Raw genomic sequence first — 25,018 nt, 5'->3', positions numbered from 1 at the left:
TCTGTTGACATATGCACATGGATGCATTTTCAGCGTGACTAAGTAGCCCAGATGATGTGCTGCTGGGTTAACCGCAGTGAAGCCAGGGCTGTGCCAGCTGGAACATGTTGGGCAGCTGTGTTTTGGTCATGTCTTAGTTTCAGCAGAGAGGAAATTTTCTTCGGAGTGCCTGATATAATGCTATATTTTGATTATAGGAGAAAAACAATGTTGTTGGCACACTGCTGTTTATAGTTGCTACTAAGCAGTGTTGTACAGAGCGAAGCCCACTCGCAGCAAAAGGCCTGAGGATCTGGGAGGGAGCAGAATTAGGACAGCTGACTAAAACTGGCCAAAGGGATATTCTGTACCATATGACATTATGCGGAAGGAGTTTTGTACGGTACGGAAGTTCACCGCTTCTACTGCTGCTCAAGGGTCTAGCTGGACATCTATCAGGGGGTGGTGAGCAATTGCTTGTGCAGCACTTGCTATATGCTTTCATATATATATATAGTCATAACTTTTTCTTTTCTCTATCTTAGTAAGCAGTTTTCTCTCAACCCACAAGTTTACTTTCTTTCTCTGATTCTCTCCCTCATCCCAGTGGGAAGGAGGTAGTGTGTGAGTGACTGTGTGGTTCTCAGCCACCTGCTGGGTTAAACCACAACAGTCAGATTGGTGCCCAACATGGTGCTCGAAGGGTTGAGATAACAGCAGATCTGACTGGAGCATGCTAACACAGGGTGTTGTGGTAGTTTGATAGTTACTGGTCATGGTGTTGATTTTTTCCTTATTATGGAACTCTTCAAAAGTTTTCTCATGGAACTTTACTGTGTAGCACCTTGCTTGCTTATTGTTGCATTGTTTGTCATCTCTGGGGATTGGATTAAGGTTTTTATTTTGTTATGCTGTGTGGCCCTGGCTTATATCATGGTAAAACTGGCAGCTGAGAAACTAATGTTTTGTGCATATTCATCATTGGAGTCTTTGGGTTTTGGAAGCCATATCATTGACACTTAGTAATTAACTCTTTGCCTTGTTTCCTTGAGGAACCCAGCTGTGGAGGAGATAGGGGAGGACACTTTCCAGCAGTTCTTCAGCCCCCCTTTTGCTTTTCCTTCTCTCCCTAGTGCTCCAGAGCTAGTTACAATAGCTTTTGAGAATTTTGAATATTTGTGGGATGTTCAAACTAGCATTCTCCTATTGCTGCATGTCACGGATGTGTTTCAAGTTATCTTTAAGATTAAGCAATTATTTAAGAATGTCACCCAGAGATCTCTACCGGGGCAGGATAATTCTGAGTGATAGGGAATGTGGGATGGTATGGGCAGGTGTCTAGGCCAGTGGGCGTTCTCAGTGGTTTGGAACTTCACCTCTGAACAACTGCAGAATCCTGAAAAACTGGTAGAATATTTGGAAAAAAGTCTGCTGTTGCTCTGGTACTCCTAAAGAGGCACAAATCACTGCAGTATTCTGGGGTCTCGCCTATGCCAGTCAAGCTGGTCCTGCCCAGTCAAACCTCGTAAATACCATAGAAGGTGATAAAGTCCTGGTGGTGCCCATAAAGCACATGCTGGGCAAGATAGATTAAGTTATTCCTGCCTTGGGTGTAGGCAGACCTGTTTGTGGGATTGCTTTTGCTCAAGGACATAGGTGCATGTGGTGAGTAGTGTGGAAGGATGAGGATGTCCATTGTGTAACTCAAGGTGATTTGATGCTGGGTGAGAACAGATAATAAATTATGTGTGTTAAATTGCTACATAATACTGCATGCCATCATTATTGTGGTTGTTGTATGTCTTGTTAGCAGTATTACAGTCAGAACTACCAGGTTAAAGAAGAATGAACTCTAATGGAATGAGAGGTAGCTTCCACATGCAGTAACCCAGCACTGAATCATCCTGCACGGAAGGACTGTTATGACAGATGGAACTTAAAGTTTTGAACTAAATGAATACCATGGGCAATTTAAATGGGTGGCCCATAGGCTATTGAAAAAATATGTATGTATGTATGTTGAAAAAAATATAGGTCATGGTAATTAGAATGTGTACAAATGGTGGGACCTGAACGTGATGTAAATGGTATGGAATAAGCGGTGCGTGGATATTATCTTAGTTTCAGCAGGGATTAAATTGTTTTCTTTAGAGTGCCTGATACAATGCTATGTTTTGGTTTTAGGAGAAAAACAATGTTGATAGCACGACACTGTTTATAGTTGCTGCTAAGCAGTGTTGCAAAGCACCAAGGCCGTTCGCAGCAAAGGGCACAAGGATATGGGAGGGAACAGAATTAGGACAGCTGACTTAAACTGGCCAAAGGGATGTTCTGTAATGTATGACGTCATGCAGAAGGAGTTTTGAAAGGATTGGGAGTTCATTTCCCTTCTGCTTCTTGAGTATCTAGCTGGGCATCTGTCAGGGTGGTGAACAATTGCTTGTGCAGCACTTGTTACACAAGTTCACATATAGTCATAACTATTATCCTTCTCCTTTTCTCTGTCTTAGAAAATAGTTTTATCTCAACCCATGAGTTCTACTTTTTTTTCTGATTCTCTCCCTCATCCCAGTGGGAAGGAGGTAGTGTATGAATGACTGTGTGGTGCTCAGCCGCCTGCTGGGTTAAACCACAAGAATCATGAAGGGGATAAGAAAGCCTAATTCTGTGTTGCTGAGAAATGCCAGCAGAGTCTCTTAAGGACTCAGTTTGTGATAAGGAATGGTGAAATTCTAGTTGTGTGTGTTCAAGGCAGTTGGAGCGGAGATGCATGGCTCGTCTGAATGGTTCTGTATGTAGCTGAAGATACATAATACGCATTTCAGCCCTCTTAGTTTTGCCAAACTCTTGCTTTTTCAGTTATGTCTTTCCAGCAGTTGCCTTTCATGCATGGTGCCCAGAGCACTTAAGTGCTCAGATGTATGCAATTTAGAGTTTTTGTGAATACACTATAGGTGTTAGGCCCCACAAAATGTGTAGTCAGAACTGTTATCCATTGGGCTGAAATGTAGAGATGTGTCACTGGGAAATTAAGGTGGGAGAGGATGTGTTTAAATGCTGCATATTTTTGTGTATATATATATATATATATTTTTTTTTTGCTGTGCAAATTTCATAGCATTTACGTAGGAGCATAAAACACAATTTTCTTTAAGTGTTAAAGTTTTCAAAGCAGTGCTTCAGATGCATAGGAGGCTAGCAATGCCTGCTTATGAAGGTCCCATTTTGTTGCGAGCAGTGTGGTGGCAGCACACTGGGTGTGTGAGGAGGGCCGGCAATAATTCTTGCAACTGCGGGCTCCAGCCAACTGGTTATCGAGCTGTGTGATGCCATGTAGGTCATCAAGTTGCTCAAGGCTAGGGCTGCAGCTCAGGGATCGGGATGCAGCACACTGTCCTCTTCATCTAAGAGACTTTATGACTGCAAATTAGCTGGAGTGGTGACAGGCACAGCACAGAGCTGGAGCCTGAGGGATGCTTAACTAATTCTTGTGATGACATTTATTTTCCCATGTCTTCTGTTTATTTGCAGAGCCCCTCTGGGACCTGCGTTGGGCAGTCTTATAGCAGCACAGGGGTGAAGCTGTAGTGGCACAGCTTAAACGGAGAAGTTATGAAAAACAGCCTCGGGGGGCAGTGGCCACTGCCTGTTTCCATTTGCAAAAGAGAGAGGTGACCTGCTTGTGCAGGCTGCCTGATGGAGCGCAGAGCCCAGGCCTGAAGGAGGGCAGTGGGGGAAGTAGGTCTGCAGAACTGCTGGAAGCGTGTCAGGAGCACGAGGAGACCTCCTTTCTGGAGGTACTAATGAGATACTTATTTTCTGAGTCACTGAGATAACGAATGCTTTATTCTTTTTGCAGGCTTTTTGCAAGAACTTCACCCATCTAGTTAACCTTTTAGCAACAGTCACCTAAACATTGTTAGTGGTAACGAAGAAACATTTTTTTTTTTTTTGCATGGCTTATTCTGGAAGGTTACTTGTGCTTATATCAGCAGTAAGTGAAGTCAAGGTCCTCCTATTGTACCATGTTCCTTATTATATATATGAATACACCTTGGCTTCACTGGCATGCTTAAAATAATATGTGGGCTTAAGTATACCATGTGTAGCTGAAGTGATTCTTGAGTGTGCTACTACTGTTCCATTCATTTTTTTAAAGTATGAGTAAGTGTGTATGAGGAACTGCTATAGCTCTAGATTTATTTATCTGTATGAGAAACTCTTTCTCTGAAAGAGTGGTCAGACTATGGAATGGGCTGCCCAGGGAGGCAGTGGAGTCACTGTCCTTGGAGGTGTTCAAGGAACGTTTAGATGTTGTACTGTGGGACATGGTTTAGTGGGAAATATTGGTGGTGAGTGGACGGTTGGATGATCTTAGAAGTCTTTTCCAACCCTGGTGATTCTATGATTCTACGTTAAAAAAAATATAACCCACTCTCTAGAAAAAGGCTATATTAAGTATGTTATTTGATTCTAAAATAAATAAAACTTGTACTTTACTCCTTGAGCTGTTCATTTCCAGGTTTGCTAAACTGGAAATGAGATTGGCATGAATGAGCTTCTCTTCCTTATTATTGCTTACTATTGGCAGAGGTAGTGAACTTTGCTTTCTATGTGTTTGTGGAAATATTCTGTGTCAGCATCATCCTGCACCTCAGTTGGCCCAGATCTGAAATTACATAGCAATGGGACCTTTATAGAATGGTGGCTTTGCTTTATATGAAACTTCCCAAACAAAGATCTGCATTGATATTCCCAAAATTATCACCAGGCTAAACAACTTGTTCTTTTTATATCTATCTAAATGATTATTTGCTGTTGTTTAAAAGAACAAGCTTGAATTTCTAGATATGTCCTGCTTTTGTGCAGGTAGATGATACAGTTTTAAGAAACTGGTGTAGAAACTGTGAAGAAAACAAGTGGAGCTAAGCTTTGGTTTGTTTATGGTCTGTTATTAGACCTTATGCCTTCTTTTGCTTAGCTGAAAATGAAGGTGAGAAGATCTGAGAAAGGATCATTTACATCTGCCCCTGATGATCAGCAGTGTAAGTAGTTTTGTGCCTTCCTGCTGCTAGTACAGGAGCAGTTCCTGTGCAGTTTGCACTGCCCGTAGTTCAGCTAGGAGTTTAGTTTACTATCTTGACCTTTCCCCCCCCCCCCCCCCTTTTAAATGTGGCATACACTGTCCTCTCTGTTTTGTTAATGCATCAATATCTGGAAACTTTTCTTCTTGTTGAATATTTTCTTCACGGTCTGTATCTTCCAGACAGGTGCTAACTTTAATATAAATTTGTTAGCCAAATTTTTAAATTCTTTTTAGAATTCTCAAAAAGAGTGTGAAAAACAATGGGATGTGCTGAGGCTATGTGGTGGTAGAGCATTGTTTGTGGGGAAAGAATGTCACTGTGGAGCTGTGCTGAATATGTTGATTTAGAAAACTAAGTGGAAAAGGGAAGGATGCATGTAAAGGGAAGAAAGCAGAGAGGACAGAGATGAGAACGAGCCACAGAACCATAGCTGTGGAAAGGGAAAGGTTAACAGATTATATAGACAGCAGGCAGGAGATTTAGTGAATTTATATTTATCTTGTAAGCGATGTCAGAGCTGTAACCATCCAGCGCCTTTAGCTGCAGGGATGATGCTGTAACAGTTCACTACAGTAAGATGAGATAAGGAAGGGGATGCAAGTTAAGAGGGATTCTGTGCTGTGTTTGGTTGACATATTTTAAAAGCTGCATACTGGTGCTTATATTTTGTGCTCAAGCCTCTAATTGTACAGATACAATGAGTACACTTGGCAAGAGTGGCAGATGAAAAGCCTGTCTAATTAAGCTGGGACTAGGGTTAATCATACCTCTGTGGTCATTTCCTTGTTTTATTAGGTCTGCAGTAATGTTTTCTTTTTTTGATAGTGCTTATGGATGTGTTCTTAGCTTCCTCCAGGGCTGAAAGTGAAACAAGGAATGGAAAGTGTTACTAGAAAGTTACTTGAGTGTTGAGAGTTCTTACCTATAAATGAAGAAATTATCTCGTCTGTGTAGATCTTAGTAAGTGTTTGTGAAGATCAGTGGTTGCTTAACAGTGCTTTCTGTATCTCAGGTAGGAGGAAGGTGCAGACCTATGCGTCGTACCAACATCCTGTGACCAGTTCACAAACTCTCTTGATCTTTTTGATCATATCTTAAATAAAAATCCTTAAACTTTTGGGTTATGCAGGACTTTATCCAATATATAATAATCTGCAGATGAATTGTTTTTGTGTTACATAAAGTTTACTAACGATGCTGAATTGTTTTTTTTTTCCCTTTTTTCTCACTCCATATTGCCGGATTGATGAACAAAATCTGAAAATTCTGTGTTGGTAGGACAGTGCTCTCAACTTCCATTATACCTGTGTGTTCCCTGTGAATTGTGTTTTGGCTGCTAGTAAAGAAAGGTGGGGGAACTTATGTGTGTGTGTAAGGACTGGCCTGATGCTGGCTTGAAGTAGAACAGATGTTTTAGTAAATACAAGTAGTGTAGATCAATATTTCAGTGTACTGAAAAGTGCAGGTATCATCAAATGAAGTTATCTAGTTAACAGTAACAAGGTAAAAGGATAGCTACTGCTTTTAAAATGTTAGTATAATCTGCATACTTCTATTCACCTTCTACTTTTCCTTACAGATCTGACACAAATTTTTTATCTTCTTTGTTGTCGTAGTGTTTTGACACTGGCTAAACAATAGAAGTGGAACTGTGGGAACAGCAAAAGGAAATGGGAAAATGCATGACACAGTGCAGCATAGCTTAGCTCTGCAAATTTCAATTCGTTGCTTTGATTCTGTGCAGTGGAAAGCAGCACCTGTGAGATGCAGGGTGCTTTCCACTTGCGCCAATTTGTTACCCTATTTTATCTTGAATGGGCTTTTGGCACCTCAAACTATCAGTTTTCTTGCACCTTTTGGTGGTCTCATCATCTTCAGTATGTTTGTACTGATCTAGCATGTGAGGAAACTGAGAAGCGATCATCTGGAAAAATCAGTTGGCCCACAGTTATAGCCAAAGTTAATAATTGGTGAGAAAGTACAGTGTTTTCATTTTTCAGCTGTATTTGCCTAGGTTGAATTCTCTGTGTAGTTCAGGACTGATTCAACAAATACTTCAGTGTCCCTGAAGTTATCTTGAACAGAAAAAGAGATTTGTGCCTTTCCTGTGAGAAGGGCAATTAGGGAGATCTGGATGTTGCCCATAAGGATGTGGCTGGTCCTCTGGATCTGACAGTGTGTAAGAAACATAACACTGAAACACTTACGTTAGAGACTGGAAGGAATGGTAGCTTATTTCATTCTTCTTCCTTAAAAAGGCAGTTGGGTTGGGTTGTGAGGACTGGAGGGTGATTCTTTCTTTGATAGAATGCTCTTTTCTGTAGTACAGGCCTCTGTCATTCTTGGTATTTTGGCTCATCAAATCAAACATACTGGGAACATGTTGTTCATCTTCTTGTCTAGGTTTTTTTGTTAGGCTTTTTATTTTTTCCCTGGCCTTTCCCTCTCTCTGGCCTCTGGTATGGGTAATATCAAGCTGCTGAAAGATTATGTAGATAATCTTTCTCTCCTTTTCCTGTTGTCACCAGATGACTTCTGCTGTATCTTTCTCTGCTGCATATGGAAAATATCTGCTTATAATCTTTCCTTCAGCTAAAGCTGCCTGTCTGTTTCTTCACTGCTTAATTACATTGTTGTTTTTCTCTCATCTTGCTTTCTAGACTTTGAAAATTGTTCTTTTTTTTTTCAGATTGGCTTATATTCTTCTTACTCTGTTTTAATTTCTTGTCTGATAATGAAAACACAATTGTAATAATTCTGTAGCAAATAAATAGACATTAAATCTTTCTATTTCTAGAATAAAGACAAGCAAACACACAACCTGTTTATTCCTTCCATCTTCCACTTTCAGTTTATTTTATCCTTTCCAGCTGCAGGCACTCTGTTCATAAAAAACATTCCTGTTTTCTTCTTCTCAGTGTTTAATACTTCGATTTTGATGGGGATGAATTGATAATCAGCTCTTGCTATTTCGGTGTGCTGTCAAGATAGATGCTGTTATCCAGCTCACTTAACTACTTCAGTAGTAGGCCAAGCATGAATAAAATCATTCTATTCATGGTTGCTGTTCATGGGAGTTAGAGTACCTCAGTAAAGAAGGACCCAGAGGTGAAGAATGTACGTCAATATTCTAGTAGTGTTATATTTAGAGGAAAAATTTCCCCTGAGTGGAAGTAGTACTGGAAACTGGAGATAAAATGCATCATACAAATATGTATAGGAGTAAGCAAGTGTACAAAACATCTCAAGGTTCTTAGCAGCCAGAAATGGGAAGGTATGAGCTACATACAGTAAATCCTTTTCAGCGGAGAGCTTCACTAAAACAATTAAGTGCTAGAGCCACAAGAATTGGAAATCTGGCTATTCAAGTTAGTTACAATAAAGAAAAAGTGAATATTAAGTGACAGCAAAATGATAGCCCTTGAAAAGCTTCCTTTGGAAAAATGTAAAATGAGTCAAAATCTTCATTAAAAACACTTGTTATTTCTCTCTTGTTTGCTTAAGCCCCAGGAAGAAAGAAACAGTCTGGACAGAAGATGTTTTTTGCTCCTTCTAAACATGTTGTCTCATACTGATGTTTTTCTTGGGAAGAGAATCGTACTTTAGAAAGAAATTCAATATTTGCATTTTGCCATTTTGGGCTTGATATTGTAACATAAAATCTTAAAGGGCGTGCATTGCAAGCAACTTTTGATATTTCTGACAACTCTTTGTAAAATCTTTATCATACAGTCAGTCTGTATCCCCTCATTTTTGTTGGTCTCTCACCTTACTACAACAGAAGCAGAACAGAAAGCAGATTGGGAAACTCCCCCTGCCTCTGCCCCAAATTCAAACACCATAAAGAGAATTTACAAACTTAATAATTTAAAGAGCCTAAAGAGTAGTAACAAGCAATTTCAGTGTTAATGGTGACATCCTATGGAAATCAGTGCGTAGGATTAGGGTTAGGCTGTGTTGGTATATGTGTTTGTATGTATTGGCATATATTATTTCCAGATGTGGAAATTATTAAATTACTTTTGTCTCTGAAACAGGGCAGCAGTGTGTGAACTGCCTTTTGGGAATTGTCCCTAGGCCTTTATTGCCCAGAGTGGCCTGGGAATTGGTCAGGAGGAATGCTGGCTGGCACAGGGAGTGGTCTAAGAGCATGGAAGTGGAGTTCTACACACCAAAACGCTTTATGGGTCCTAGTAGAGGTGCAATCTCAGTTCTTAAAAAACAGACAAACAAAAAAGATGTTATGGATCGTGGAAGATATTTTTTATGCTTCTGATATTAAAATCTGTGAACTGTTGACTGAACTCATAACACTATCATTCTACATGGAAAATCTGAAGTATTGTGTGCAGCATCATCAACAGTTGTTGGTGGTGAAGTGAGAAGCAGTACTGGTTTCAGTGAGTGCTTACAGAACTTCTGTGTTTAGGATCTGCAGTGGTAGCCTTGGTTTTGAACCTGTAATCTCTCCTGGGATGACAGATTCCTGATGATGATGATAAGGATGGTTGCTATTTATTACTTTTTTTTTGAATGCTCTTAGCAACAGGGCCGAATACAAAAGTACTCTCTATGATAAGGAGATCAGTACCTAACCTGTGGTGTTTTTATTTATTTATTTTTCATTTTTACTGATATAACAAACTGCAAACACTGTAGTGGAGTAAAAAATGAGACATGGCTATTTCTTTGATAGTAATTGTGAAAATGCAGATGCAGCCACTTCAGAGATGTGCTACAGGACCTACATTTATTCCTTTAGGCTTTTCAGAGTAAAGTGAAAGTCATGCTTCACTTCCACTCTGTCTGTTTAAAATTGCATAGTTAAGATGAATACTTCAGTCAGAGAGTGATGGTTGTTCTTGTGTACAAATGGGACAGCTACCTAAGTTTGAGTTTGAGTTTGAGTTAAAATCTGAAGCTGAGCAGTATCAGCCTGAACTCAGGTGACCCCAGCGTTTTTCCTTGAGATACTCAGCATGCCAGTAAGTGGGGTGCAGTAAACACGCTGACTCTGCTTTCTCCTGTTCATGTGAATTTCCTTGAGCTCCATCCTGGAAAAAGAAGAGAAATAACAGAGGCTTTTACAGACAGTGCTGTGAATGATTCAGTGTGCAGACTCAGCCATTCACATAAAATTACTCCAGCAGCTTGCTGTGCTTCAGTCAGTTGCTAGGTGCAGAACCAGAGAAGCTTTTCTGTTTTGACTGGAGAATCCACTCATGTTGCCAGGATTTCCGGATTAGTTTTCTCATACGGTCTGACAGTTTGTACTTCACAGGCATCAGAACCGGGAAGACTTGAGTAGGAATCATCAGTCTCCAAACGAAAAAGTTCTGTAGGCAAATGTACCTTAAAGCAGAAAGAGCAGCACATCAAAGTGAAAAGTGAACAGTACCTCTGCAGTTTCAGTGCAGTGTGTATTACGTGCACCAGTTAGTAATCTCCCTCCTGTAGCTTATTGTGAATCAGAGGCTGTTTTGTATCTTGCCCAGAAGAGTTTATGGTATAATTTCAAGGAAAATGCAATAAGGGTATGCATAATTAGCCCTGTGATGATGAGGCTATGTAAAATAATTTGTGTACTTCTTCCAAGTCCTAACTTCAGCAAGAAGGGGGGGAATACTGCTGACAAAGAAGAAATTTTAAGAGTTGGATGCTGGAAGACTAACATTTGTAGGGTTTTCAGCATTGCAGAGAAGATGGCAGCACTCACTACACTCTCCTGGTGTTTGTAAGTGGTATTTGTGTTAGTCTTTTTCTTAGCTATGCTTTCCAGTGAAAGAGCGCAAACTTTGTAAATACGTAATCCAAACTGACAAGGTATTTTTTACTACTCTATAAATATATCTATTTCTCCTTCTTACTGATGACTTCATGTTTGTTTAAAGGTGTCAGAAATGAGCTGTGTTGTAGTTAGTGTCATGTAGGTAACCTGCCATCTCCCTCCCATATAGAGACTAATGCTCTGTGTGAATGTAGCAAGAACCACATGGAGCTGGGCTGGAGTTGGGCAGGAGTTGTAATTCCGTGCTGGAGATTAATTGGTTTTGGAATCCGCTCCTGCCTTTCAGCAGCTCTGTGCTTGCTTCTTCACTGCACAAGATATCAGAACCATGCATAAATATAGATTCCTTCAGTACCCTTCTGAGACTCATCAGCTAGCATCTCTCTTTCATTATCCTTTTCTTCATTCCTCCAAACAGTTTCTAAAACTTTTCGCAGTGTTTGTAATTCTTGGTACTTCTAAGTTATAATTTTGTACTTTTTTCCTTTTGGAAGTGGGGCAGAACGTGTTAGATGCACAAGAGAAATGTAGATATGTTAACAAATATAATTTCCTGGTGTGCTGATTCCTGTTGTTATTTCACTGAGAATGTTCAAAGAATTTTTATAGCTTTATGCTAATTGTTACTTAGTCTCACTGAGTTTTTCTTTTTTCCCCAGGATGTTTTTTTTGCTTCATCATTTTGATGGTTATCTGGCATTAGTCATTAGATAGTGATTATCAGACATACTACTTTTTGATATTCAATGCTTTTAAGACTTTTTAGTAAGCTTTCGTAGTTTACTGGTTCAGTGAACTGTCTTGACTCATTTCCTATAATGTTGCTGCTCTTGGCCATATACCGTCTGCACATGGTAATGTGTGTAGGCGTGTGTTGTGTAAATCTTGTAACTTACCTGTAATGGTCTGTGCAACTGCAAGATTTTTGCATTATCTTCATTATTTGTGTCTTTGTTTTGCCAGCTGTGACTTCTAACAATCCTGTTTTCTAGCAGTGAGGCCTCATGTTTCTTGGAAGCTACAGTTTCTTCACCTTCTTACTTGTTACGTGATTTATTCTTAACAATTCAATTTCTTCTATTTAATGTAAAACTCTTTTATTTTCATGGTCTGCTAGTCTGCCCCCTCTCAATTCATATTGTCTCTTTTCACTCTTCCCCAAAGCCTTAGCAGATTTTATGTATTTTTAAAATTGGAGTCAGCATTTTATAATCTTTACAGTCTTGCAGTCTTTATAGTACAGATTTTTGCCCATTCTTTACATTTCACTGTTATGTGAAATTCTAAATGACACTGGACTGCTTCAGGAATTCTGGAAATGTTTCTACATCTTCAAGCTTGAAGTGGTTTTCACATAGAATCAGGAAGCACAGATCATTTTTGAAAGCTAAACCTCCCTTCCTCACTAGGTGAATTTCTTGTTAAAACTCTTAGCACTGCTGACATGCTCCCTGTATGAATATTCACACATTTTATTTTTTTTGTATACTAAAATTTATATAGTCATCCTGTCTTGTTTACAGAAAATTATGTATAGTTTTCTGTCATGGTCTGATAAAATAGTTCAGTGGATATTTTGTGTCTTGAAAAATTACATATAAACAGGGTGTTTTTGTGCTCATAGCTGTAACATTTATCATTTTAAGTGCTTTTTCACTCTGTGAGTATTTATGACGTTACTTTGTGATAGGAGATACGTAATCCAGGAACTGCAAGAGAATTGTATTTCTTTTTCAGTTTTATCAAGGTTAGCTAGTATTCTGAGGATGGAAGAACTTTTCTTTTATTCAGTGAGATTCTGTTAGGTTGATTTTGATAGTTCTGAGTACCAATATCTTTTATAGATTAGGAAGATGTAGATTTGGGTATTGGTGCTTTTCCCTTCTTCCTCTCCTCACCATTCACAGGTACAGTGGAGCTTTCAGTCAGTGTGGTGGTACTGATTTCCAGTAGTGATTCCAGTGCCTTTCTCCTGCTTAGAGAGGTTGTGCTTCACTGGTACTCCAAGAAAGATGAAAACCAGTAGGTGTTTTCAGGGTAGGCCCAAGCTGTAGTGGTTTCTTCTTGATGTACAGGTGGATCACCACCTAAGTCTGTGATGTCCTTGCCCTTCTGGCCCACAGTGACCTCTGTATTTTTCTTACAGGATGCCTATCTCAGAGGTAGGTGCGTCCCTCCTGTAACTCTGGAGCTATGCAGTGTCAGACACACGTGTTGTGATGAAGAGAGACATGCATCCTTACTTTCTTCTGGCAAGGTTGTCTTTGGTCCCTCCTCATGACTTAGTTGATTTGTGGAGACATATGACTGGTGCAGAGTGTGGTGCTGTACAATTTCTTCCTTTTTAATTTTTAACTATAGAAGTAATTAGTACCACTCTTTTTCTCAGTGAAGCAAACCTCCTCTTTCCTTTCAGCCTTGGCCACACAGTCTGTTTAAAACAGAGCTTCATTTTTTTTTCTGTTCACTGCATCAAAGTGTGGTTTTACTCCTTTTCCAGTTTCTGGTTTGTTTTTGTTGTTGCTATTGTTGATAAGTAAACCGTTTTTGAAATTTCTAATTTTCTGACTTGACAGTATTTAGAGAAGACAAGAAGAGCTGTGTTCACTGTGGACATGCAGACCAACTTTGTGTCCTGCACAAACATAGAATCGTAGAATAATTTGAGTTGGAAGTATCTTCGCTGATAGCGGAAGGGGCATTTCTCTCCCAGTCCCCAACTTCTGCTCAAGGGGTGTGTTAAGAGCAGTTGCCACTGAAGACTGAGGAAGGGCTTGGCCTTCTTGACCCCATCTCTACACAGCATAGCAGCATCCCTATACTCCTCCCAGGTTGCCTGTCCCTGCTTCCACTACCTGAGCATTTTCTTCTTGCTCTTCAGTTTGACCAACAGGCCCTGGTTCAGCAATGCCAGTCTCTTGCCTTCCTTTCCTGACTTCCTGCACCTGGAGATGGAGATCTCTCATGCCCTAAGAAAAGCTTTCTTAAAGATCTGACAGCTCTGCTCTGCTCCCTTGTCCTTGAGAACAGTTTCCCAGGGGATTTGTAGAAAGCAAAACATTTGCTTGAGGAAGATGCTGAGTGTTTTTTCATGCAGGCTGAATGATGAGGAAAAGTTACAAATCCAGGAGGAAGTGGCTGTAATGAACTGTTTTCCAATTGTGTCCATACAGAATTGATATTACTTGGTAATCAAAATTGGATCTACTTCTTTAGAATACTGTTATTTTCAGTTTGAATTATGTATCCTTTCCCATGCATTCCTGAAAGAGAACAACTGAATGTAAGCTCAAAAAAGAAAAGAAAGAAAGAAAAGGGGAAGTACTCTGTCCTCCCAAAGGTGTGCTGGGATTCCTACAGCATAATTTCTTTACGGAAATAACATGAGATGAGTTTCTTGCCAAGAGGGAGAGTCTTCTGCCTTATGAACAAGGCAGTTGTGTATTTCTGTTCAAAGTAAACATCATTCTGACACATTTAATGACCGCAAGATATTTTATGCACTCTCTGGAATAAACAGCACACAGGGCTGCGTCAGATGCTTAGTCAATGGATAATACTGTGCCTTCTTTTATGCGTCTTTCGGCTTAATCAGAGATCAAAACCGAACTCCAGCACTTGAGGGCATGTGGGGAGGATTTTTGACACTCTGGAGGAAAGCAAGTCTGTAAAGCCTTCATGATTGCTCCTTCATCTGTGCAGATTTGCTTTAACTGGTGCCAAGTCTGCTGTAATATTGATGACATTCTTTGCCTAATTAATGTCTTAAACATAACGGATTGTTTGCTAGTAGTGTAATTTAGTCCTTTTTGTAGGGAGAGCACACATGGTGAAGATTGCACATAAAGCTGTGAGTTCTGACTGCAAATTTGACATGCAACATGCTTTCTGCTAAGTGAATGAAAAATAGCTTAATCTTTGATTTTTGACCACTGGGCCATTCCGTGGCACAGCTGGCATGAGAAATTTCATTAAGCAGCTTCTGGAACAGTTCTCTGACAGCGAGGCAATTAATAAAATGTTGTGAGCTATACTGGTAGAGAAATATGCAGGTCACTCTTAAAGTAATGCCTCCTATTTATTTCCATGGAACCTACAACAGATACAAAGAGCACAATGACACTGTTAAACAGAGCAAATTCTCAGCTACACAATATTTTTCAACATAGCCACCACAATTAGCTATGCTTTTTCACCAGTGGTGAGCAAGAACCTGAATGTTATGCTCGTAAAAATCTGCATGGCTGTCTGGAACATGGCTTGTCTTTCATGTTGCTGTCGCCACTGCTGAACTGCATCACTCACTGTCTCACTGTGCTCACATCTGCTGTTTGGTCTTCATAAACATTCAGCAACCGTTGATGAATGTCAGTGAGGGCAATTTTTTTTTGCAGGATTTCAGCGACGCATCTTTGCTTTCATATGCACTTCCATTTCAGATGCCATTTTGTCAGACTGCCTCTCTGCTGCCATTTCTAATGTGGCAAAAAAATGTAATGGAATACTGATGGGAAGGTTCAACCTCTTCTGCCATATCATCAACATCTGCCTCTGACATTGTGGGCCAACATAATGAAATAGAGGGCATTACTTTCGGAGCAGCCCTTATATCTTGAGTGACTGTCTTTATCAGTAACAGAGTATGAGAATGTCATGGTTTTATGGAGTGGAGGTAATGATTGCCTCTTGCTTTCCATCCACCCTGATCTGTGGTTTGGAGGTTTTGCAGAGAGTTTGGTAGCTAGAATGCAGCAATGTTAAACAAGGCTGTGTGAATGTCTACTCAGGCAGGATAGAATAGTAGTGTTCAAATTTCCTGTCCCTGGAGACACTGAAGGTCAGGCTGGACCAGGCTCTGAGCAGTCTGATCTAGCTGTAGGTGTCTGTGTTCACTGCAGCAAAGCTGGACTAGATGACCTTTAAAGGTCCCCTCCAACACAAACAATTCTATGATTCTTTTAATTTGACTGAACAGGAGCTTTGAGGAGCAGTGGTTGCTCAGGATTTCTCCTGGGAATTGAGCAGGTTCATGTGGCCCAGTCCATCTGAGAAATACAAGGTGACATTAACATAAATGCTTATTTCCATGATGTTTTCTGACCATAATGAGTCAATTAATCCTCAAATGTCTGTTACAAGTGTTCCTATGGAGTGCACTCTAAGATGCATATCTAGATTTTAAGGATGAAAGTTACTGTTGGGGTCATGCTGTAACGGAAGCTGTTTAATTTGGAGCTCCCTAAAAGCTTTGCAAGAGTGAGTACAAACTTTCCAAATCTGGGATAGAAACACTAATACTACCCTCTCTGTACTAGGTATATTCATGTGGGAGCATCTTCCCTGAGGCTCACGAGGAGCATTTACTTCTTCAGATGACCGGGTGGAGCATCCACCAGCCATCTGGAGCTCATCTGCTGCAGAGTAGGTGAATGAGAATGGGCTCTACAACATGAAGCAGTGTGTGGAGAAATAAATTATTACACTCTGGTTTGCTGTTTTCCTCCTGAGTCTTTCCTGCTTTGTAGAGAGGAGTAATTGAGCTTGCACTGATTATAGTGTAGCTGTAATACTCTTTCCTTGTCTGCAGTGTCACTGTGTCCCTCCAAAGTGCCTGAGAGAGGAGTAGCCATCCAGACTGTCTCCACACTGTCACTGCTCCAGAGCTGGGGAGTATTCACTGATAAAGATTTCATCATGTCCTAGCCCTTAGTGCTTTGCTGCATCTTGTGATTCTCACAAGCTGGGGCTTGTACACAGCAGTATTACTGCAGACCTCAGATACCTAAGGTAGTTAGAATCATGATGTTTGCTGTATTATTTGCAAGATAATCATTCAGGTGTACAAATAGAAACCAGAGCACAGGAAGCACTCAGAATTCAGCAAAGACAAATTCTATCTCCTTGCTGAATGAATTGATAGTAATTTTCCTCCATGCTATGATTTTTTTTTTCCTTTGCATATTACCATTTCATTTTTGCAGGATTTTTCATTTTATAATGGTAATTTTGTCTGAAAAGTTTGGGTGACTTTAATTAAGAGTGCCTCTTATTTCATTTCTGTAATTCAAAACAAAACCCAAAACTCAAATGCTGTGGTTATCTCAGGATATCTAGCAAATGCAAGGACCTTAGAGCTAGCATGCAAAGGGCAGCTTGACATAGGGAACTAAACAAGTGAAGTGCATTTCCATGAGCGGTGATAGCAGCATTAACTGTGTTAAGAGAGCCTAGGGTGTGAATAGGGACCCCATTTTGTTGTGCAAACAGAAAGCAAAATACACTTCCGAGGTATGCCTGAGGTCATAGACACCCCATGGTGAATCAAATAAACAAAACAGGTTACTTCTAGATGAGAAGTCTTACTTGAATTTCTATGTTCTGTCAGTTCATGGCAACTGAGAGCAAAAACTTAATGGTATAAATCCTTTTTGCTAGTTAGTACATTTTTATATGTTACATTTGGACAGTGTTCACTGAGGTAGGCAGTAATCTACTAAATTTTCAAATGCAGGAGGGTTTTATTCTGAGCCCTCATCCTCAGTGTAGGACTGTTGCTTAGGTGGGCCTGGGGACACAAAGAAGTACTGCTGGAGAACAGGATGAGATGGTCTCAGCATGTTGTCATTATTTCAAATAAAACAGGTTTAGAAGATCATAATGGAGTATATTTTGTGTTCCCTCTTTCCTAACTGAAGGACTTACCTGAAAGAAAAGCAAAATTACTTGTTCTGTAAATTCAAGAAAACTGGGATTGTTAAGAGGCCACTGATTGCTATCTTCTCTCCTCTAGCACGAAGAAGACAAGGAGGTGAGAGGGTCCTGATACACAGGGGTGAATTACAGCTGAGGATAGATGGATAGAGAGTGACGGTTAGAAATAATGAAGTCTGTAGGGGGATGAACAAGGGACAGTCTGAAGCAGTAAAGTAGGGAAGTAGTAAACTAGGGAAAAGATCTTTGCATCAGCATCTGAAAAGAATACCATGGGAGCTAAATTCTATTTGGCAAAGCGAAAGTTTGTCATACTGGGATAATCTAGTCATAAAATGATGGTAACAAAATAATGGCTTGTTTCATTATATCCTTGTCTACACATGAGCTAGGAGGAATAATGATTATTTGTAATAAGAATGTGATTTGAGAAACAAAGTAGGTGAGTGTTAGTAGAACATCAGCTTTGTCATTCTTCAAAAATTGTTGAGCAATTAAGAGCTTTTTAAAAGCCTTTGACAGGCCAAGGATGCAAGGACTGTGAAGCTGGTTGTACTGTATAATAATTGTGTTTCCAAGAAGGTAATAAATCTCTGGATATTTATCAGAAGGATCCAATTTTCAATTAAGAAATGATATGTAATACTTTCCTGGTTTGAATTTCGCATGGAGGATCCAGCATGACATGTTCTCACCCAGCTGTGTGCCAGGAGGGTCACTGCCTTGTGGGTAATGTCACCTACATTTAGGCTTACCCTTTTTTTGGCTTGTCTATACCAATATCTATAGACTTTAAAGATAGACTCAATTCTGTTGAGCTCTTCAGCTACTACAGAATTGCTATATTTTTGTCCAACAATTTATGTGTACTCTGACTATGAATGGTTTGATCTTCAATACAGTCAGCAACTTTTAATACTTGAAATGTTAAATTCTTTAAAAATGGAGAAAGGCTGGCATCTCTAGTATGAAACTTCTGGTGTGCAGAACCCAGAGGTTTTAATAGAGTTTTAGAGAACACTACAATACGGTAATAGTGCTGATGATCTGCTAATTACCTTCCAGTGTGATTTGCTGCTTTGGAAAAAAAAACGTTGAGGCACTAGGGAAAATGAATTTAGAAAAATAATGTTCCGTTGATTTGCATCAGGAATTTGACTAGCTGAAGCTGAATTAGACTAGATTAATTTAGTTTAAAATTACACTAGATAAAAGTATTTCGGAGCGAGGCAGCCAGCTTAAACATCAGTGTGGAAGGACTTCAGTGTAGGGGGAATATCTGTTAGAAAACTAATAAGCTAAAAAACTTAAATACTTTTTAATGAACATTTCACAGTTGCCTTTTAAATGATTATTTAATGTGATAAAAGACTGTGTGGTAAAGAATGCCAACGGACTGTTTTCAATTCTTGACTAAAAATGTTACAGAAAACTGGTTGCCTTCTTGCTCTAGTATTCATGAATTACTCAGAGATAATGTTTGCGAGATTTAATATGGCACACCTGAATTATGAATGTGGCTTGCTTTCTTGCAGCAGATTTCCCCTCAACTTTATTGGACAATGAGAAGTGAATGCAAGTATGCATACTGCTCTCCTTATTGCTGACACCAGAAAAGTATGAATGGCAAATGCAGATTGTATATAAAACATTATAGAGTATTTAGAAGATGTTTCTTTTTTCATCATTTGTAACTAGACTACTTGACAGATTGCATGTTAGTTAACTGCAGAGCATGCATTGAACCAGTTTCTTTGAGTGCAATGTCACTGAAGTTCAAGTACTTTAGAATGCACTAACACCAGTTACATTGCCATGTAACTAATTGGATGGATCACGCTTGTCCAGCTTCTCATAAAGGGTTATTAGAGAAGTTAGAATAAATGTGTACTGCTTTAAAGCTAATATGTGTTGCTGGGGAAGAGGGTTAAAATTTAAATCATCTCCTGCCAAAGGTATACCATGAATAATATGTAAAACACAAAATTTGTCTATTTAGATTTAGGTGTGTACAGCTAGTATTTGCTTAACCTATTAATGACATCAGTTAAAAACAAATCTTTAATGCAAAACATCCTGCAGGAAATGGAGCATAGTTTTCAAATGTGAAACTTCAAAAGCTTGGGGTGGGAAACGAAGACAGAAGTTAATGTATAGAGATTTTAATTTGAAAAATTGGTTAGCTCCTTTTCCAGAAGCCCTCCAAAGTGCATTAAGGTGAACAGAAGTAATGGAGTGGTCTGAATGCAATGAAATAAATATGATATAGATTATATGGAATGTACATTGTTTGTATGAGCAACTGATGTCATCTACATGGACTTGTGCAAAGCGTTTGACACTGTCCCGCATGACCTCCTGGTCACCAAATTGGAGAAAAATGGATTTGATGGGTGGAACACTTGCTGGATGGTTATTGATGGATATTGGCTGGATGGTTACAATCAGAGAGTTGTGATCTGTGGCTCAATGTCCAAGTGGAGACTGGTGACAAGTGGTGTTTCTCAGGGATCAGTGTTGGGACTGTTGTTATTTAAAGTCTTTGTAGGTGACATGGACAGCGGGATTGAGTGCACCCTCAGCAGGTTTGCAAGTGATGCCAAGTGGAGTGGTGCAGTTGACATGCTAGAGGGAAGGGATGCTATCCAGAGGGACCCAGACAGAATTGAGAGGTGGGCCCATGCCAAACTCATGAAGTTCAACAAGGCCAGGTGCAAAGTCATGCATCTGGGTTGGGGTGATCTCAAGCACAGATACAGGTTGGGTGGAGAATGGCTTGAGAGCAGCCCTGAGGAGAAGGATTTGAGAGTGTTCGTTGATGAAAGATTCAATATGGCACTTGCAGCCCAGAAAGCCAACCATATCCTGGGTTGCATCAAGTGTGACCAGCAGGTTGAGGGAGGTGATTGTGTTCTTCTACTCTGCTTTTGTGAGACCCCACCTGGAGTACTGTGCCCAGTTCTGGAGCCCCCAACACAAGAAGGACATGGAGTTGTTGGAGCGGGTCCAGAGGAGGGCCACAAAGATGATCAGAGGGCTGGAGCACCTCTGCTATGAGGACAGGCTGAGAGAGCTTGGGCTCTTCAGCCTGGAGAAGAGAAGGCTCCGAGGAGATCTTATAGCGGCCTTCCAGCACCTGAAGGGGGCCTACAGGAAAGATGGGGAGGGACTTTTTAGAAGGGCAGGTAGTGACAGGATGAGGGGAAATGGTTTTAAACTGGAAGAGGGTAGATTTAGACTAGATATCAGGAAGAAATTATTTACTGTGAAGGTGGTCAGACACTGGAACAGGCTGCCCAGTGAGGTTGTGAATGCCCTCTTCCTGGAAGCATTCAAGGCCAAGCTGGGTGGGACTTTGAGCAACCTGCTTTAGAGGGAGGTGTCCCTGCCTATAGCAGGGGGGTTGGAACTAGGTGATCCTTAAGGTCCCTTCCAACCCAAACCATTCTATGAATCTATGATTCTTTATAGCAGTCACCATTGTTTTCCAAATATTGCTTGGAATCTGGAACTGCATATGCATGAAACTTAAAAATAGTAGCTCTGAAATCTATGTACTTGCTTATAGTTTTATTACATTTACAATGATCAGGGCCGTTTTCTTGAAAAAATGACCGTGTTGTAAGTATAATGGAAGTAGTTTCTGAGCTTGCTCTTCTAGATTTAACAGAAAAGAGATTTGGGATATTGTATTCGTGTCTTCTGTTGTAAAGTACTGAAAGTCTTGAAATCCGGGTAAGAACTGCAGCTGCTTTTTTAAAATGTTACAGCTATTACAGTCAGTACTAGTTTTATGAGGGACTGAGAATGTGCTCCCAAAATCACATGAGTATCACAGTCAGCTTTGAAAGCTAATTTTATGTAACAACTCTGAGATCTTGTCAGACCAAATAAATAATTTGTATGAGGCTGCATAATTCTCATGAAGACAGTCTTTTGCAAGCAGTCAGCACACTGAAGCTGTTTGCTTTATGTACTATAATAAAGTGTGATGCAAATAAATAATGAATGGGAGTTTGCGGTGGTGGTGGTGTTAAGACAGTCCCTGTGTTTGAGCTGCAGTGATGTAAAAAGGCAAAGTTTCAAACTATCCCACTGTCATCAGAAGTCATTAATCCAAAGTTGCTAGCCATAATTAGAGTGCTGGGCAAACACCAACTACATGAAGTTTAAAAAGAGCAAGTGCCAGAGTCTGTGTCAGGGATGGACCACCCTGGCTATATGAACAAACTGGGAGAGGCCAGAGAGCAGCTCTGTGGAATGGGATCTGAGAGCTCTGGCTGATGGCAAGTTGAACATGATCCAGCAGTGTGCCCTGGCAGCAAAAAGGACCAACCATACCTGGGGTGTACCAGGCCCAGCACTGCCAGCGGATGAGAGGAGGGGCTGTCTGCTCTGCTCTGTGCTGTGCGGCCTCACCTCCAGCACTGGGTGCCACAGTAGGAGGAGGAAACTCATGAGAGAGCATTCAGAGGAGGGCTACAGAGACCGTGGAGGGTCTGAGGGCAAGGTGTGTGAGGAGTGGCTGGGGTCCCTGGGTCTGTTCAGCCCAGAGCAGGGCAGGCTGAGGGGAGGCCTCATGGTGGCTGCAGCTCCTCACAGGGAGTGGAGGGGCAGCTCTGAGCTCTGGGAGCTCAGGTGACAGCGACAGCGCCTGAGGAAGCGGCATGTGGCTGTGTCAAGGGAGGGGCAGGTGGGGGTTAGAGAAAGGGTCTGCACCAGAGGGCAGTGGGTTGCCCAGGGCTGTGGGCATGGCCCCAGGTGCTGGAGTTCAAGGAGTATTTGGACACCGCTCCCAGGCATGGGGTGTGGATTTTCAGTGTTGCTGTGTGGAGCCAGGACGTGATAGTCCTTGTGGATCCTTTCCAACTCACGATATTCTGTGGTTCTGTGATGGTATGATTTGCATCTTTTTCTCTGCGTAGTATGTTAATAATCAAATGATGTAACGTGAAGTGGAAACTAATCTTTGATATTATCTAATCATACAGAATTAAAAAGAATTGCTAAAATGACAGATGGCGTAAAAGCTGACTACCTAATAATGGTATTTGTTTATCCGTCATTTACAATAGCTTTCTCTTGAACAGTCATACAGATTGTTCATCTCAGTGACTACTAAAAACTTCAGGAGGTGGTGAGGAAAGCTTTTTTCCTCCTAAGCACTGTGAATGAGATGATAATAAGAATATGGAAGATCAGAAACACACATGAAAATAGTAACATACAGTGTCTGACTCTCCCACTGTACACATTACTTTGCTTTGTTTGGTAAGTTGTTTTTGCATCTAAAACATCTAAGTAACCTGCTGGATTCCCTTCCATCAATAATTATTAGGCATTTATTTTGTTTACATTTCAGCTGAATTTTCTAATGCTCATCCAGTTAGAACACAAATAGAAATGGAGTACTGATCATCCTGTTATATCCAAGCACACATGCTTAATGATATAATTGCATAAATAGGTATGTATGTATACTCAGTACAATGGCATGGTTATGTCAGTTAATGCTTTTAAGGCTTATCAACTAAATTAGTTTTAAGAGAAAAAGCAGAGGTATTAAGATGAAATTTTTTTTACTGTATGTCAGCAGTTTCCTAGTTGCCATTGTAAATTACATTAAAGGCACCATCACATGTGCAGTACATTTCAGTGTGTATAATGGCTGTGGTGCCAGTTTGAATTCAGATGTTACTGGCAAAAATAAGCAAGGAGAATCCCAGTTTGTTCGGAGCTGAAGATCCTTTGCTGTTACTGCAAAGTGTGCCTACAGGGTTTTTTTTGTAAATGTTTCCACCTTTGCAGTTTTTTCTGTGGGCCAAATTCTGCCTGTAAATTAGAACCTCTGCTCATGGCTGATTTCAGAGTGCAGAGGAAGTCAGGGCTCATGCACTGGCTGCCCTGCTGTATGGCTTTCTGTTCCCTGGCCAGTCTCTCTGTTATTTTGTAAAATTGAGTGAATTATCAATGTAAGGGGAATTTTCAAGGCTATGTGTAGTTTTCTATAAATAGTTGTGCTTAGGAGAAGAAAAATGTAAAGCTCTCAATAATTCACATTTACTAAAATAGCTTCTTCAATGTAAGTAATTTTTCTTTGCAGAAGGCTCACAAATGTATGACAGACCTAAATTTTATGATTTTCCTTTTGTCACAACAAAGTGATCTTTGAAAGCATCTTGAAGTAAAGAGCCAGAGTTAAACTGGAAATTCCTTTCAAAATAGTGTTCTGAAAAGTAGGAAGTCAGTATTTTTGGAAATTCAAGTATTACTCTGTTTATGAACAGGCTGCAAAGAATCAAAGCCATTAAGCATATGGATTTTTGTAATTTGTAAGCAAATACCTAGTTTCTGCCATTTTCAGTTGTGTAAGCCTGATTTATCCTGTATAAAACAACTAAGTAAGGCATATTATTTAAGTGGGAGACTGCAAACACCCATTATTTCAACTGATGAGAGGGAATTTTGGAGCATGCAATCTGTCCTGAAATGTAATTTATACAAGGGATTAATTATTATGAAGGTTTTTGCAGTTCCTGCTGAATATTTCACTGAATGCTACATAATAATACTGTAGATTGATTCAGTGGCTGCATAAGATGTCCTTGTGTCAGCAAAGGTTTTTATGTAAATAAGAATGAGTGCATGTTATTATTTAGTTGTAAAAGCATTTATTTATTTAAAAAAGGTGTATGTGTCTGAGTGGAGAAAATCAGATACGTTGCTTGCTGAGAATTTTTTATTTTCCAGGGATTGCATCTTACTTTGGGAAAGAGGTCATATATCAAGCACTGTTAAGCAATATTATCCCTATCCTAGGTGTGTGGCAGTTATGGCAGTTCTGCACTGAGGTCTGACAGTAAGCTTTTTTTTTTTTTTTCCCTTTTTTTCTTTCTTTCTTTCTTCCTGAAGGCTAGAAGCTGATACTGTTATCATCAGAAGTTTTTGGTTCAATTATTTGAGTCCAGGACCATCTGGTAGTTTAAAGAGGAAATCTTTCCAGCCCATTATCTTTTGATGAACGACTGAAGTCTCAGTCATTTGGCATCTGTGGTCTTGAATCGCTTTTGTCTGTCAATATTGTTGTACAGTGTTTCAGGGAGAATGTTCATTTCTTCATATAACCCCTCCCACACTTTATATGGGTATTTTGCTGAGTGCATCAGAAATAGTGCAGTCAGCAGAACCAGGGAGGTGATTGTCACCCTGTACTCAGTGCTGGTGGGACTGCACCAAGTACTGCTCAAGTACTGTGTTAGCTTTGGGCCTCTCATTATGAGAATTACTGAGTTGCTTGAGCATGTGCAAAAAGCAGCAAAGCTTGTAAAGTAACTAGAAAACAAGACATATGAGGAACAGCTGAGAGCACTGGGCTTGTTTAGTCTGGAGGAAAGTAGTCACATTGGTCTCTATGAATACCTGAAAGGAAGCAGCAGTGGGGGGGAAGGGGAAG

General features: G+C 40.2%; 1 protein-coding gene across 1 annotated transcript in view; it reads left to right on the top strand.

The window, feature by feature from the left end:
- FRMD3 (FERM domain containing 3) overlaps positions 1–25,018 on the top strand; it is a 143,310-nt gene that overhangs the window by 2,020 nt on the left and 116,272 nt on the right. The window lies entirely within an intron of this gene.

The sequence above is a fragment of the Numida meleagris genome, chromosome Z, assembly GCF_002078875.1.
Source record: "Numida meleagris isolate 19003 breed g44 Domestic line chromosome Z, NumMel1.0, whole genome shotgun sequence".
Lineage (NCBI taxonomy): Eukaryota > Metazoa > Chordata > Aves > Galliformes > Numididae > Numida > Numida meleagris.
This window is presented reverse-complemented; position numbering and strand designations above follow the sequence as displayed.